General features: G+C 49.5%; 1 non-coding gene across 1 annotated transcript; it reads left to right on the forward strand.

Annotated features, from left to right (window-relative positions):
* The first annotated feature begins 16014 nt into the window (after positions 1 to 16014).
* On the forward strand, positions 16015 to 16120 carry LOC120241036. Its single transcript, XR_005530820.1, has one exon. It is a non-coding gene; the product is annotated as a U6 spliceosomal RNA (small nuclear RNA).
* Positions 16121 to 16998: the final 878 nt, after the last annotated feature.

The raw sequence follows: 16998 nt of genomic DNA on the forward strand, positions 1-16998 counted from the left end.
ATCCAAATTTTACCCCTTCATAGAAGTGACTTTTTTGCTGCAGAGCACAGGCGTGCAGATTCTGTCACCCAGCCGCATGGCTGTCTCTGATCCCTGGGACAGGCCGGCCAGTGTGGGTAGGATGCCCCTGTTCTGCTCATCCAGGGTTGGGGCTGCATCCCTACGATGTGCAGGCCCCAGAGCCCAAAAGATGGAGAAGACATGTCTGGGCCCAGTTCTGGGTCTAGGCCCAGTATTTCCGGTTTTCTCAGAAAAACACAGAGGCAGTGGAACAGCATCCAGGTGAAAAAAGAATTTCGGGCACTTCAAGGGAAGAAAATGAGGGATCCCATTCCCTGGGGAATCAAGTTGCTCTCTGAGAGTTGGACCAAATACTGACACACAGAACATGGAGCAGACAGAGGCAAAGTCATCCTAACAAGAGAGAATAGGTCCACAGCAGAAAGACTGATTTGGGTCTAAAGGGAAGGATGTCCATCTGAAGGGGCCAGGCCTGCAGTGGAGGTGGAGAAAAGAGCCAAGCCACAGAATGTGGCCACAGTTGGCTCACACTGCCTCGCAGAGGGCGGGGAGGCCTGGCTGCATCCTCCCAGTGATGCGGATGCCTGCCGGGGGTGGGGGAGGAGCAGGTGTCTCACAGTGGTGCTGCTGAGATTTTCAGTCTACACTCAGTGAGGGCTCTTCCTGGTTCTGAGTCCAGGCTCCCGAGAGCTGGCTCTCCAAGAAGTGTTCCCTGGGGAAGGGGTGGGACTACAGGTACAAACGAGAGAGTGATCAGATAGAGATCATTTTCCTGGTTATTGAACAAATCCCCTTCTGGGTTTGATAGTGTGGTCCTGTGAGCTTGCCCCCGAGTGACTGCTTCCTCCATCACCAAGAGGCAGAGATGAACCATCATCAGGAGCGCCCTTGAAGGCAGTGAAGTCATCAGTAAATGCCACCTCCCAGAATCCACTGACCTCCCCAGGGGTGTCCCCAGCACCATCACAGGCCTCACCCCTTTCTCTTCTAACTTCCTGAGCTGTGCTGTTCAATAGGGTAGCCACTAGCCTCAAGTACCCTAAGGGTCAAATACACATGGGATTTTGAAGACTTAGTATGAAAAAAGGATGTAAAATGTCTCGTTAATAATTTTCTAGGGGCACCTGGCTGGCTCACTTGGTAGAGCATGTGACTCCAGATCTCAGAGTTGTGAGTTTGAGCCCCCATTGGGTATTGAGATTACTTAAAAATAAAATCTTTTTGAAGAGTAATAATAACTTTCTATACTGATTACATGTTGAAATAATAATATTTTGGATATATTGGATTAAAGGAACTGCCATTAAAATTAATCTCTCTGGTTTCTTTTTGCCTAGGGTCCTGCCTCAAGCACCTCCAAAATGAAAATATAGAGACAAAGACAACAGAAGAGCAGATAACAGCCATAGAATCTTGGAAGCCAAAGTCCAATGGGTAAGAGGTCATGGACTTTACTGACCAGATAAAGTTGAATTCAGGGCACCTGGGTGGCTCAGTCGGTTAAGTGTCCGACTTCAGCTCAGGTCATGATCTCATGGTTCGTGGGTTCGAGCCCCATGTCAGGCTCTGTCCTGACAGCCAGCTCAGAGCCTGGAGCCTGCTTCAGATTCTGTGTCTCCCTCTCTCTCTGACCCTCCTCTGCTCATGCTGCCTCTCTCTCTCAAAAATAAATAAATTAAAAAAAAAAAAAGTTGAATTCAACATTGCTGTACTAGGTTGGGTAGTGTCCCCCTAAAATTCCTGTCCATCTGGAACCTCAAAATGTGGCCTTATTTGGAAGTAGGATTTTGTAGATGTAATTAGTTAAGTTAAAATGAGATTTTACTGGATTAATCAGGCCACATGAAGATACAGAGACACAGAAAGAAGCCCGTGCTGGCCACAGGCAGTGTGGGGGTGGAGTCCTGGGGTTACCCAAACAACCCATTGGCTCCAGAGGATAGGGACAGAGGAAGGGAAGGTAGGGGAGAAAGCCACCTGGCTTAGCCAGCCCAGACTCGTGTTTTCCTTGGCCGGAGCTGGGATTCCTCTCAAGGTTTCTGCCCCCAGATAGCAGCGCGGCTGAACTGGGTAGCGGCCGGATGCCGTATTTCACTCTGTTTGTCCAGGCTGAGGGGGGAGCCAAGGATCATCCACGGAATGTGTGAGGTATGACGATCGCTTTCCAAGCGTGCGATCCCACTGGGGGCTGTGGGATTGTCTTTAGAGGTAGGAGTTCAAAAGGCAGGGATTCAGAGAGGGTCTGACCCAGAACCCCTGAACAGTCAAGTCACACTTTTAGCTGAGTTGCAGGGAAGCAGGCTGGACCGTTCTGGTTATTAAGGTTTTCAAGGGATCCCAGAGGTGACCTTGAAACTAATTTCCAGAGCTTCTGTCAGAAGACACTCTCGCCATCCTCTCCACACTGTAGTACCCATTATTATTTTTCTTGTTATTGTTGAATGGCTTCCCTAGGAATCTCCCCAGACAGGTCAAGGGCTGAAGTCATCCAATTTTTGCCATGCAGGCCACCCGCACCTAACCAAACCTTTCCACGTTTGCTTTGAGGTACTCCTGGTTGCCCTTTCTACCTCTGAGATCCCATCCCTGGGGGATTGATCATGGCTCAAACAGGGGCTCACCCAAGAGCAGTAATACAGCACGTCATTCTTTCTACAGATACTTCCCGAGTGCCACCAGGCCATGTGCTCGACCTTTTCCAAGTACTGGGAGATTGGATTAGCTCTCCTCTCCTGCTCTGGGCAGCTCTACAGGGGTTCTTTGGGCCTGCAGCTCGCGCTCAGGGAAGCGTGGATTCTGACTGGTGAATGACTGGCCGGGTGAAGGGCCCGGACTCGGCACCTTATCAAAGTGAGGCTGAGAGCTGGCAAACCCTGCCCATCATGTCCAGCCTCCGGCAGGGTCTGCCTCTCTCGGCAGGGAGCCTGCTTCTCTCCCTGGGCCCAGCTCCAGCTCTCAGGCCTCTCCTCCCTGCCTGCTTCTTATCTCTATTTCCAGTGTTTAGAAAATGTCATTCTGAGTGGCCAGGGCTGTGAGCTGCTATGAGAACAAGGAGAGATTTGCTATGGGGTGATGGGGGTCCCCCGGGGCCTGGTTTCAGCACCCAGAGCTTGTCAGAGCTAGAGGGGCCGCTTGAGACCAGCCACTCGTGCCAGACGCCGGCTCCGTGGCCCCCCCCCCACCAGCCCACCTCTACCTCACCTTGGGGAAGTTGAGATTTGTAGTTTTGATAGATGGGGGAGGGAATGAGATGGTTTCTCAAGACCCCAACTCCTCCTCCCCTCCCCGACACTAATTAAACAGGAAATCCAAGGACACCCACTCTGTTTTTCTTGGTCAGCTCAAGACCAGAAGACTGACCCCATCTGCTTAGGAAGAAGGCGGTGTGCAGGCCAGTCCTGCTGGGCAGGGGGACTAGGAGGCCCAGAGGGGGCAGCCCTGGATCTGGGGTTTGCCCTTTCACACTGGCAGTGCAGGCTTTTCAAGGACTCAGTGCTCTGCGGTGACAGAGCCCCCCAACCTGCTTTCCTTCCTAAGGACCCCAGTCACTAGCTCTTCTAGTCTCTTGGCCATTTTCCATGAGGACTGAAAAGAAGAAATGAACTTTAATCCCGGCACCGGGGATGTGGACAGACTGAGGGTGGGGGGCGGCCTGAGACTGGGGGCCCCAGGGCTGCAGATAGAGCTTCCCAGGGCAGCTTCTTCATAGACCAGCCCCTGCCCGTGAGCTTTGGTGTGTACCTCCAGGAGGCAGCACCAGGAGACAGATGTTTTCTCCAGATCTTTCCAGCCTTATGGTTTTTATAATTAGACCTGGAAAAACATCTTTTCCTTTCTTCATTTCTTTGAAAAAGCAAGATTGGCTTAAACACAAAGTGATCATTGGGGCCTTTTGAAAGCAGAAAAAATAATGAGGTGACCTTTTGAGAATAATGCTTCATTTCCTAGTTCTGCCTCCCCATCTCTCCCCCATGACTCCTGCCCCTGCCTCAGTGAGGAAAATGCCCCTGCTGTGGCTTTGATTCTAGAGGAGATGGAAGACTAGATAACAGCCCGGTGTTTCAAAGCCATTTTCCCCAAGGGCCCAACTGCTTGCAAAGCCTCTAAAAAACCTTGGCCAACCTCCTCGCCCAGCTGCTGGCCTTGAAATCGAGGCTGCTTGGCCTGTCCAGGAAGCCCGTAAATCCCCAAGTCGGCAAGAAAATGCACTCTGCAGCTTGCCTCTTTGCTCAGATGCCTGGCTGCAGGCCCTGGACTGTCCTCAGCCGGTCTAGAAGCTGGTGTAAATAAGCACATTTATCTGAGGCAGACCTCATTTTCTGAGGAATTGTATCCCCTCAGGGGCATCAGCAATCAAAAAGCCCATTGTTCCCTTTGGGAGCCACAGCTCTTTCCCACCTGACAGTTGATATTTAATTGAGGGCTGCTGTCCTCCATAGGCTTTTTAGCATGTCATGTGGTGTTAGCAAAATTTCAGCTAAATATTAATGCTTTTGCTTCTAAGGCAGAGAGTGGTGGCTCTCTTAATATCTGTTTAACCTAATCTAAGCCCCCAAAAGGATAGTTGTATGTGTATCATCATTAAAAAATTCAAATGTCTTGCATTCCCTGAGGCCTGAACCAAGCACAGCTTGCAGATGATAGTTGCTGGGAGTTGAGGCAAGCTAGGAGGAGAGTATTAGCTCAGGACTGCTTCAAATCTGGGAGAAAAGAAGGGACCTTTCTCTGGAGGGTGGAAGAAATGAGGAAATTTTAGTCTTGAAGCCTCGAGGACATGGGATGTCAACTTTAGAGAGGCACAAGATGGCAACCAGACAGAATTTGGGACCCCACCAGGGCCATGCAGCAGATGTGGAGCAGATGAAGCCAGATAGCTCATGAAATAAATCTTCAGGGCTAGCTTCAGTGGTAGGCTCCAGGAGAAAGCAGGGGAGTCCTAGAGACAGCCCAGGCTGCCCTCGCAGCTCAAGAGCATCAGGACAAAGGCTTTTGGCCAGACGAACTGCCAGGGGCCTCTATTCGATCCATCCTGGCTCCTCAATGGCTACCTGGCCTCAGGCCAGCCCCTTCATTTCTGTGCCTCAGTTTTCCCATCTGTGGTAGGGGATGCTGATACTAAAGGAAAGGATGGGGACACGAAGGCTGCGGGAAATGCTTAGGACAATGAAGAAGCCATTTGAGGAGGGCGACTGTAGAGGGGACCACCGGCCGCACCTTGCCAGCTGAGTTGGGCCCGGGAGCCAGCGGGATTTATAACCTGAGATGACTCTTGAACCACAATGCCCAACAAGCAGGCAGTCCTGGCCCTCTGGTGGGCACAGAGCCTAGTCTCTGCTGGCAGGGGCATGGCGGGGGGCTGGGGGGGGGGGGAAGCATTCTGCCTCCTGGGCCTGTCTCAGGAGCTCTTGGTGGGCTGACATTGCCCTGAGAGATCCTGGCCAGCCCTCTCCCCCTCTCCCCAGTCCTTCCTGCTTGGGTGTTTGGGATTAACATGCATCCCTTGAACCTTTTCATTTTTCTACCCAGATGGAAACTTGGCCAGCCACCAGGCCTGGATGTGTGCACGGTATGGCTGGGCTCAGGCCAAGCCCACGGTAATTATAATCACATGTGAGGCGCCCGCTGGCTTGCTGGGTGCGGGGGGCCGGGGGAGACCACAGCTGCCAGAGGGGAGGGCTGGGCGCTGGGCTCCGGGCAAGTGTGTGGACAGCGGGGCCTTGGGCTCCTGCCCTCATCTCTGACCCTCAGCTTCCTCAATTTAACGAGGGGATTGGCTTACAGGACCTGTGAGGGCCCGGCCTATGCTCTGGAAATCTCAGATAGCATGCGATGTGGGCCAGCCATCACACACCCCCTTTGGTCTTCCCAGCCCTGGCCTGGCCTCACGTGTACGCAGGGTGGGACCTGCCCCTGTCCTGCTTCATCAATCTAGATGATCTCTCACAAGACACAGAGCCAGGGGGTCTTGCGGCTGCCGTTATCCCAGAGGTAGCTGGAGGTGTAGGATACCAGGGTGGGACTGAGGGTGCTTAGGGAAGAGCCTGGAAGGAGAGGCACAAGACAGCCTTCACCAGCCTCCCTGTGGCACAAGGGCCAACGTGATCCCATGAGCATTCGCCCAGGGGCTGGCGATTCGATCTGTTTTCCGGTGTAACATTATTCTGAGCATGGATGCTGCAGCCCAAAGAGTTCTTTACCCAGTAGAGTTTTGTGGCTTTTTCCATTCACAGCGGAGTCTCAGAAGGCTGGAGGATAAGGAGGTGTTGAAGAGCTGTGAACGGTGGTTAGCCGGCTAAGCGGTGTGGCCACGGGCGGGGGGCACATTCTGCAGGTGCGCGCAGAGGTGATGGAGAGGAGAGTTTCTCCAACTTTGCATCACCTGTGCGGGTTCCCTCCTTCTCCCTGCTTTCTGCCTGCACGCATGTCTCTCCCCACTTCTTCCTTGGTCTCTCCTGTCCTCCGCTGCTTCCCTCATTCCCCTTTGTTCTCTCTTCCTCCTTTCTAGTCAGAGGAGCTGGGTGATATGGTGGAAAGGGAGTGCCGTGGGGGTCAGGCAGCTTTGAACTCTGAGCCTCAGGCTTCTAGTCTACAAAACAGGGCAGGGCTAACCATAAGCTAACCACAGCATAGTTGGTAAGATTAAATAGTATGATGTGTAAAACTCAGGCGAGACATAGAAAACTGTCCAGTAAAAGGCAGAATTATTAATTTATCCAAAACATCAACTGTAATTTGTCTTAAGAGATTATACTTAACATTTGTTCCCATTCTTTTCTCTTTTAAGGTTATTTATTTTTGAGAGAGAGTGTGAGTGTGAGCAAGGGAGGAGCAGAGAGAGAGAATCCCAAGCAGACTCTGCGCTGTCAGCACAGTGTCTGATGTGGGGTCTGAATTCACCAACTGTGAGATTATGACCTGAGCCGAAATCAAGAGTCGGATGCTTAACCAACTGAGCCACCCAGGTGCCCCACATTTATTCCCATCCTTTTTTTCCTTAAATAGTTTATTGTCAAGTTAGTTTCCATATAACACCCAGTGCTCATCCCCACAAGTGCCCTTCTCCATGCCCATCACCTCCCTTCCCCCCCACACCCATCAGTCCTCAGTTGTTCTCAGCATTCAAGAGTCTCTCATGGTTTGCTCCCTCCCTCTCCCCAACTATTTTCTCCCTTCTCCTCCCCCATGGTCCTCCATTAGGTTCCTCCTAATCCACCTTTATGTACGAACATATGGTATCTGTCCTCTGCCTGACTTATTTTGCAAATGACATATCAGATAAAGGGCTAGTATCCAAAATATATAAGGAACGCACCAGACTCCACACCCGAAAAACAAATAATCCAGTGAAGAAATGGGCAGAAGACATGAACAGACACTTCTCCAAAGAAGACATCCAGAAGGCGAACAGACACATGAAAAGATGCTCAGCATCACTCATCATCAGGGAAATACAAATCAAAACCACACTGAGATACCACCTCATGCCGGTCAGAGTGGCTAAAATGAACAAATCAGGAGACTCTAGATGCTGGCGAGGATGTGGAGAAACGGGCACCCTCCTACACGGTTGGTGGGAATGTAAACTGGTGCAGCCCCTTTGGAAAACGGTGTGGAGGTTCCTCACAAAAAATCAACAATAGAGTTCCCATTCTTAATAAAAATCAGGTAATTTAAACTTTTTTCTTCCTAGCTCTTATAAAATGACCATATTCAAAAGGATTGCTCTTTATTGCCTGGGCTTCTGGTTTTGCTGCTTGAACCTAAGTTGGGACCACATTGCAAGGGATGCGGGGAGCTAAAGATCCCGGGGGCCCTGCTGGAGGCAGAGGCCTTGCAGAAGAGGCAGGCAGGGTGCTATGGTCCCTCCAGGCCAGAGGACCAGTGCCTCTTGAGCTGCCGCTCCCACTTTCTCCACTGCCCTTGGCAGGAACAAGGGGTTCATAAGCCACTGTGTCCCGGAAAGAAGGGAAGGGGCGTGGGAACTGAGAAGTAGAAGAGTGATCTTACAACGAGTGGAGGCATGAATAAAGGCAGCTGAATAAAATACTTGTCTCTCTGCCCAGGGCACACCATGGAGTGGGGAGAGGACAGGACTGGATATTGTAAGCAGGCACCTGTGCGGGGCGCTGGTAAGTCACTCCTCCCTCTGCCTTCTGCCTCTTCATTGCAAAGTGAGGGGCTAAATGCAAAGGTCCTAAATGCAGAGTCCTAACCTGTCATGACTCTGATTTGCATGAGAAGACTGGTGTGCTTGGCATAAAAGATGGGGCTCTTCAGGCCTCCTCTCCATCCCTGGATCCTTTCAGAGGCTCAGATCTCTGCTCCCTCAGACACAGACAACCAAACACAACACTTCCCAGGATCCTAAAATCCTCTCTTGAACTACTGCTTCCCCTCACTCCCTTCTTTTACTCCTAAGGCCTCTTGAAAGGCTCAGGGTGTTAGTGTGGAGGCCTTCTTGCCTTGCACGCCTCAGGCCTTGGAGGGAAAAGAGCAGAGCGTCTGCTCAGTGGTAAGGGAAGGAGGCGTGGCCTTCCCAGAGAAATTGCCTTACACTGGGTTCTGCTCCCAGGTGGCTATGTTTTGAGCTTTGAGCCTATTTTCATTTCCTAGAGCTGTTGTAACAAATTACCACAGACCTGGTGGCCTAAAATAACAAATTTATTCTCTCACAGTTTTGGAGGCTAGAAGTCTGAAATTAAGGTGGTGTCAGGGCCACGTTCCCTCCAGAAGCTCAAGGGGAGAATCTTCCTCGGGTCTCCTAGCGGCTGGTGGCTCTAGGTGATCCTTGGCTTGTGGTTGCATAATTCCAATGTCTGCCTCCATCTTCACATGACTCTCCTCTCTGTCTTCTCTATGTCTCTCATAAGAACACTTGTTATTGGATTTAGAGCCCCCCTGAATAATCCGGGATGATTTCATCTCAAGATCCTCAATCACCTCTCTGCAGAGTCCCCTTTTTCCACATAAGGTCCCTTTCACAGATTCCAAGGATTGGGACATGGACATATTGGGGAGGGGAGGTCTACCATTCAACCCACAAGAATGCTTCCCCACTCAGGTCCCCACAAGAGCCTGAAAGAACGAGAAAGACATTCTTTATTCTATGGGTCGAGCTTGAGGTCACTGCTGAAGATTGTTCATGGAGATGTTATGGCTCGTTCCTCTCGTGCACCTTAACAATGTCACTTTACTGCTCTTCCCATCGAGAGGAGAGGTTGTCTCTCCTCCCTTGAATCCAAGTTGGCGCTGTGACTTATTTTGGCCAATGGGAATTTAGCAAACGTAGGCAGAGGATTGAAACACACTCGGGTGTGAGGATTGCCCTCTCTTTGGCCATGGTTGGAAGGTGGAGACCATGATGTGGATGGGCCTGAGCTAGCTGCTGAAGAGGCCACACTGAGAATTGAAGTATCTCAGCCCTAAGCTTGCCAACTGCTGGATATGTGGTGAGAACATGCTAGACTCTCTAGCCCTAATCAAACCACCCAGGGAGTACAGCTGCCTGCTTGAGCCCAGGCAAGACTAGTGGAATAACCACCAACTGAGCCCAGCCAAACTGCCGACCTAAGAATATTGAGCCAAGAATATGGCGGCTGTTTTGAGCCATTAGATTTCGGGGTGGTTTTCTGCTCCACCTGCTACAGTCCCCACGTAGAAGAGCCTCCAGCACCCCCAAGTCTAGAGTCAGGCCCTGGAGGCAGACTCTGGTGGCTCTCAGGGGTGTGTGGCTGAAGATGTGATCCCGCATGAGCCACCCTCTCCCCTTTCTTTTTAGGAATGGAGCTTTTTAGTAACGGCAGAAATCCAACTAACTGGAGACTCTATTTTGCAGCTAAGTATGATGACATTTTTACTGATGGAATGGAATGAAAGGGATGTGTGCAACTTCTGTGTTACTTCTTTAAAAGGAATTTGCTTGCCCTACATTTCCTCCATCCCCCCTTCCTGCAAGCTGGAATGCAGAGCCGGGCCAGGAGGGTGGACAACTGTGGCGGGGAGGCAGCACCATGTAAGATGGTGGCTCACACAGCTCAGTGTGGGGAGCAGTTCCACAAAAGGGGGGCTATTATTCCAGGAGAGGGCAAGTGCTGGGCAGACAGGACCGTGTTCATCACACGAGGCTCCCAGCTCTTCTAATCCCTTTCTCTTGTCCCCCAGCCTCCTCAGCACTTTCCCATCAGCTCCCACAGCAGGAACAAAGAGGGGGAAATGGGAGAGCAGAGGAAGCAGCATATGCAAAGGTCCAGAAAGGAAAGAGGCCATGCTGCATTTGGTACACCAAAAGGAGCTTGGAATGGCTGGGGGTGGGGGCAGGAAGATGTGAGGCCCGAGACCTTGTCCTGAAAGGGGTTGGTCAGTGGGGAGTCCCCACTTGGCTGTAACTTATAAAAATAGCTCTGGCTGCTGTGTGGAGCATTGAAAGGGGACCGGGTAGAGGCAGCGAAGCCAGTTAGAGGCTGTAGAAGCCATCCAAGCAACAGACGATGGTGGCCCGAGGAGAAGGGTGGTGTAGAGGAATGAGACAAGTGCATTCAGAAACATTTAGGAGGGAAAATGGACCAGATTTGTAGAGAAGTCTGTTGTTGGGTATCTGGGAGAAGGAGGAGTCCAGGCCGACTCTCGGGGATGCAGATGCCACTCACTAGGACAAGGGACACAGGCAGAGAAGTGGTGCGGGGAAGGTGAAGCCAGCTGGCTTCTGTCTTGGACATGCTGGGTTGGAGGTGCCAGTTCAGATTATCTGTGCCTTTTGCATAGACCATTTCTGGAGTCTCTTAATTGGTTGCTCTCCATTTCCCCTCCTCTGCCTTTTAAGTTTATTTATTTATTTTGAGAGAGAGAGAGGAGAGAGAGAGAGAGAAAGCACCTGTGCACATGTGTGCGAGGGGGAGGGGCAGAGGGAGAGAATCCCACGCAAGCTCTAGGCTATCCTTACTTGGGGCTCAGTCTGAGAAATCGTGAGATCATGACCTGAGCTGAAACCAAGAGTAGGACGCTTAACCAATTGAGCCACCCCAGGTGCCCCCCCTTTTAAAATTAAATAAAATCCAATCAGATTAATATCCCAGGTGGTCGCAGTGGTTCTCTGCTTTCTCTTTATCCTGGCACCTGAGGCCCTCTGCAGCCTGATGCCCACCCCACTTCCTCCCGAAGAGGCCACACCTCCTCTGCCTAGGCCTCTGTTTGCACATAGAAACACTAAATTTCTCCATTTATAGTGTGTTGCCTTCATACCTTGGGTGAGTCTGGAGGGCTCCCTTCTCATGGATACATACAAAAAATTTCACTCATCCAAGGGCACCTGGGTGGCTTAGTCGGTTAAGCGTCCGACTTTCACTCAGGTCATGATCTCGCGGTTCGTGGGTTCGAGCCCCACATTGGGCTCTGTGTGGACTGCCAGCTCAGAGCCTGGAGCCTATTTCAGAGTCTGTGACTCCCTCTCTCTCTGACCCTCCCCTGCTCACGCTGTCTCTCTCTCTCTCCNAGCTCAGAGCCTGGAGCCTATTTCAGAGTCTGTGACTCCCTCTCTCTCTGACCCTCCCCTGCTCACGCTGTCTCTCTCTCTCTCCTAGAAATAAATAAAAATATTTTAAAAAAAATTTCACTCATCCTTCAAAGTCAAGTTCATATACTGCTTCCTCCATTAGCTGGTCCTTGATCCCTTCTACCAAAAGATAATCCCATACCTTCTGAATTTCCAGTGTTTTCTCCCCCATATTCTATATGCATTCCGTATGTAAGAGAAGATGTGATTGACGGGCTTGGCACCAAAGGATATAGGGACGGGCCTGGTACCAAAGAATATGTTGCTTCTATGGCATCTGTTTTCCTGCTTCTGCTCTACCACCTCCGTTTCCCTCTGGGAGACACTCCCTCCCCTGCTCTCAGCCCTTGAGCTCTGGACAAGGCTGATCCCAACCCCAGTCATGAGTCAATGCTAAGTGAGGACTCATCCACCCAGCAGGAGCCCAAGCAGGACTTTTGGGGAGAAAGGGCAGAGAGAGCCTTAGAAGGAGGAGACAGGGCTGGGGAGGAAAAGCTCGCTATCCATGGGGTGTTGAACTGGAAGATGAGATTCTGGGTCCATCAGTGGCCATTTGCCTCTACTAAGGGAGCACTCCCTCAAGAATGGAGCCAACCAGAGGAAGACTGTTCCCAGAGGGAAATTCTTGATGCTGTTTGCACACCTGGATCAAGTCACCCTTGTACTTTTTTTTGCTACTTTAGCCAACAAATCCCCTTTTATGCTTAAGGCAGTTTAAATTAGGTTTCTATTACCGGCAGACAAAAATGGTTTAACTAATACAAGATGCTCAAACAATGTACTGAGTGAATGAATGAATGCATGAGCGAGTATGACTACAAGTCTTTCCCCTCCTACTGAAGGAATCCTCCTTGGGGAGTCCAATCTTACTGTGTTATTTGGGTGGATTTCTTCAAGGAGCGATCCATTGAAACACCGAGTCGATTCATGATCTATAGGCGCCTCCATGTATAAGGCAGAGAAAACCTGAGAAGGAGGAGAAGCCAGACATGTTTCTACCCTCGAGGAGGCAGACATGCATGCTTTCTGTAATGTATTTATTTGTTTGCACTCCCTCCTGCCACCTGCTCCAGAAGGGCAGCCACACTGTCGTGTGCACAGCTGTACTGAACGTCCTTTCCTGGGCTCCTCGGCCACTCGTGTGTCTTCTTCGGAGAAATGTCTGTTTTGCTCTTTTGCTCATTTTTATATTGCATTATCTTTTTATTGTATTATGAGAGTTGTTTATATATTCTGGATCCAGGTCCCTTGTCAGAATGATGATTTGCAAATATTTTATCCCATTCTGTGGGTTACCTTTTCACTTTCTTGATGGTATCATTTGCAGCACAAATTTTTAAAATTTTAGCATATTTTTAAAAAACTGCCTTCTTGAGGTATAATTTGTGTCCCATAAATCTCACCCATCTTAAATGCTGCATTCAGTGATTTTCTAGTAAATTTACAGAGTTACACATCACCATAGCAATTGTCATGATCTAGTTTTCGAACATTGCCATCACTACCCCCCACCCCCCAAAAAAACCTCATGTGGCCATTTGTGGTCCCCTCCTGTTAACACCGTCGGCCCCAGCCAGCCCCTCTGGATGTGCCTGTTTGGGACATGTCATATAAATGGAATCATACAATATGGAGTCTTTCACTTTGGGCTTCTCTCACTTAGATGTTTTTGAGATTTATCCATGTTACAGCATGTATCAGTAGTTTGTTTCTTTTTAATTGCTGATTAGTATGCCACTGCTTATCCATTCACTAGCTGAGTTATTTCTGGGTTGGCGCTATTGTGAAGAATGCTGCTGTGATTCAGTGTAATTGTCTTTAGTAGCTCGGGCTGCTGTAACAGAACACCGTGGTCTGGGCGGCTTAAACAATAGTTATTTCTCACAGTTCCGGAGGCTGGGAAGTCTAAGATCAAGGTGCTGCCTGGTAGATGGCTGCCTGTTCTCTCCCTCCTCATGTGGCAGAGAGAGTGATTTGGCCTCTCCTAAAAATTTTTTTATTGTTTATTTTTGAAGGAAAGAGAGACAGAACATGCGCAGGGGAGGGGCAGAGAGAGACGGAGACCCAGAATCTGAAACGGGCTCCAAGCTCTGAGCTGTCAGCACAGAGCCTGTCGTGGGGCTCAAACTCACGAACCTTGAGATCATGACCTGAGCCGAAGCTGGTCACTTAACTGATGAAGCCACCCAGACATCCGGGCCTCTCTCTTCTTATGAAGACTCTAATCCCATAATAGGGGCCCCACCCTCAAGACCTCATCTAATTACCTCCCAAAGGCACCACTTCCAAACACCACCACATCTGTACAGAGGGCTACAGCATATGGATTTGGGGGGACACAAGCATTCATCCCATAAGAGTAATTATTGATATGACTGGATTTACATTTACCATTTTGATATTTGTTTTTGACTTATCTCATGTCTGGTTCGTTCCTCTGTTTCTCCTTTGCTGACTTCTTTTGTGTTAAATAGATATTCTTCTGGCATACCATTTTAATTTCTTTGTTGGTTTTTAAACTGTGTTATTTTCTTCTTGTTTGTTCTAGGGACAATATGCATTCTTATCACAAGGTTAGAGGATATTTGACATTTTATGTGATGATTTGTGAGTTTGAATAAGTTAATTTATTGTTTAATAAATAATATAATTTAAATATCTCATATTTACATTCAACTTATATTAATGTAAATTATCAGTTATTAAATTAACTTAATAAGTAGTTTGTAAATAATTATTTCTTTAATATTAAGGCATTTGATATGCGGTCTCTGTCTGCACCCCTGGCCGGGATCTTCACATCTTGGGGGCAGACCTACCTTTCTCATATTTGCATGCATGTATTTTTTCACATAGCTATTGTCGTACTATGAGTTATATATTATGAATATTACAATATTTATCCTGCTTTTAATTTTGTGTATTTTTACCTGCTATTTTCTTTTCTTTTTTGTGATGACAAAATTTTTTTTAATGTTTTATTTATTTTTGAGAGAGAGAGAGAGACAGAGTATGAGCAGGGCAGGGGCAGAGAGAGAGGGAGACCCAGAATCTGAAGCAGGCTCCAGGCTCCACGCTGTCAGCACAGAGCCTGACACGGGGCTTGAGCTTGTGAACTGTGAGATCATGACCTGAGCTGAAGTCAGACGCTTAACCAACTGAGCCACCCAGGTGCCCCTACTTTTTGTAATTTTTAAAACATGTTTTTTTATTTTTGAGAGAGAGGCAGAGTGTGAGTGGGGGAGGGGCAGAGAGAGAGGGACACACAGAATCTGAAGCAGGTCCAAGCTCTGTGCTGACAGCCCAGAGCCCCGGGCAGGTCTCCAACTCATGAACCATGAGATCATTACCTGAGGTGAAGTTGGACGCTTAACTGACTGAGCCACCCAGGTGCCCCTTATTTTATTTTTTAAAATAGGCTTCATGCCCAGCACAGAGCCCAATGAGGGGCTTGAACTCATGACCCTGAGATCAAGACCTGAGCTGAGATCAAGAGTCCGACACTTGACTGATCCACCCAGGAGCCGCTCTTTTTTTTTTAAACTTTCCGTTGTATGAGCTCTTTATTAATATGCCCCCCTCAAAACTTTTTAGGAAGGAGGCAGTGTATAAATACATAAAAACAGATAGTAATCTTTTATCTCCCTTATTTGCTGCCAATATTTCTCCCCACTTGCCCCTTTTCATTTTTTTTTAATGCAGAAAATTTACATTTTTCTCTAGTCAAACCTGCTAATCTCTCCTTTGTGATTTTATCAGTGATTTCCAAGTTTAATAAAAGACATTCTCCCTCCGGAGATTTGATAAATGTTTAAATCTCTCCTCCTCTAGTTTTCCTAGGTTATTAAAAAGTATGGAACTCTTTAATCTCTGTAAAATTTCTCTGTAAAGACTCCCTCCGGTCTGAGGAGAGAGATGATTTCGAAGCATAAGTTTCTCAAACTCAGCACTTTCCTTCCCTGGTTTCCCTGCCTGCATTCGTACCTGGGGCTAGCCTGACCACGTCCTGCAGGCTGTTTGTCTGTCTGTCTGGACAGAGGGGACAACAGAATCCAAACTTGCCTCTTGAGCTACACCCACATGCAGAGGACAGCAGGGGGTGGGGGGTGGGGGGAGCAGTGGGAGAACATGCCTCCGAACCCGAGTTTGGCCCCTGGTGGACTCTCAACCTCTCATTCTCCCTCTGCAAAATGGGGCCAAGGGAGCCTGACAGGGCTGCCATGAGAATGACAGGAGATGAAATATAGAAAGTTCTAGAACTCCCCTTGGCCTATTGTGGGTCTCTCAGGGCCCTGCCTTTGCATTGACTTGACTCCTGGGTCCCACCGCGTGACCAAAGGTGTCTCTGAGCCTCCCTCACCACAAAGTGTGGGCAGGCCGAGTGGAGCGTTAAGAGTATTTACTTTTTTAGGTGAGAAAATTGAGGGTTAGAAAGTTTAAATGGAGTGCTTGCTTTGGCAGCGCACAAACTAAAACTGCAACATACAGGGAAGGTTAGCATGGCCCCTGCGTGAGGATGACACGCAAATTCATGGTGTTCCATACAGGTATTTTTAAAGACAGTTTGCATGTCAGAGTGGCAGATGCTCCTGACGCTCTGACACACTGCACCCTCCCGCTCCGCCTGGCCTCGCCGCACCTCGGCTCCTTGGCGTCCTCATATGTGAAATGGAGCTAATTGTCCTCATCGGTCTCACTGCCGAGGGGTTATTTGATGATCAAATGAAAGGCTCTGAAAAAGGCCACGGAAAAATCCAGAGGCAAGGTAGCGTCCCCGTGGGCGGCTCAGTCCATTCCTCCTCCACCCGGACACAGACGGGGCCTTGTGCTGGGTCTGTGAGGTTCCCTGCCTGCCTGCCCCTGCCCCCCCACTCCCCTCAGGAGAACCGCACAGAGACTCTGTGAAGGCCCCTTGTGCCTGCTGCTCGCTGGGCAGAAGGCCCAGGGCTGGGCGGAAGCGCCAGGAAGCAGAGCCTGGAGGTGAGCCGCACTCAGGCCCCACTGTGTTCAGCTTAGAACAGCTTCTGACGTCTCCAAGAGCCACGGTGAGGAGGAACCTGGGGCCACCCAGGTCTCCCCATTTCACAGATGTGGAAGCTCGGGCTCAGAGGAGCAGCAAGTTAGTGGTCACGTCAGAGCTTAGACCAGGGGATCCTGGCTCCCAAGCCCAGTGCACTTTCCCCTTGGCCTCTACTGCTGCAGTGGCCTCCCTGGGAAGGGCTCCTTTGGCCCTTTTGGAAAATTCTTTGCTAATTTGATGACATCTGAGCAAAACTGCATGATGTTGGAGGAGCAGAGCACTTAGACAGGCATGGCAAAGCACTAAGAATGAGATGCCTCCACAGTCGGGAGGGAGTTTCCTGGGAGTAGAAGTTTCCAGAAAAGGAAAGAAGCATTTTGAGCAGGAGCTTGGATTTATTGGAACAGTT

This window comes from Hyaena hyaena, unplaced genomic scaffold (assembly GCF_003009895.1).
Source record: "Hyaena hyaena isolate Hyena2069 unplaced genomic scaffold, ASM300989v1 scaffold_274, whole genome shotgun sequence".
Taxonomy (NCBI): Eukaryota; Metazoa; Chordata; class Mammalia; order Carnivora; family Hyaenidae; genus Hyaena; species Hyaena hyaena.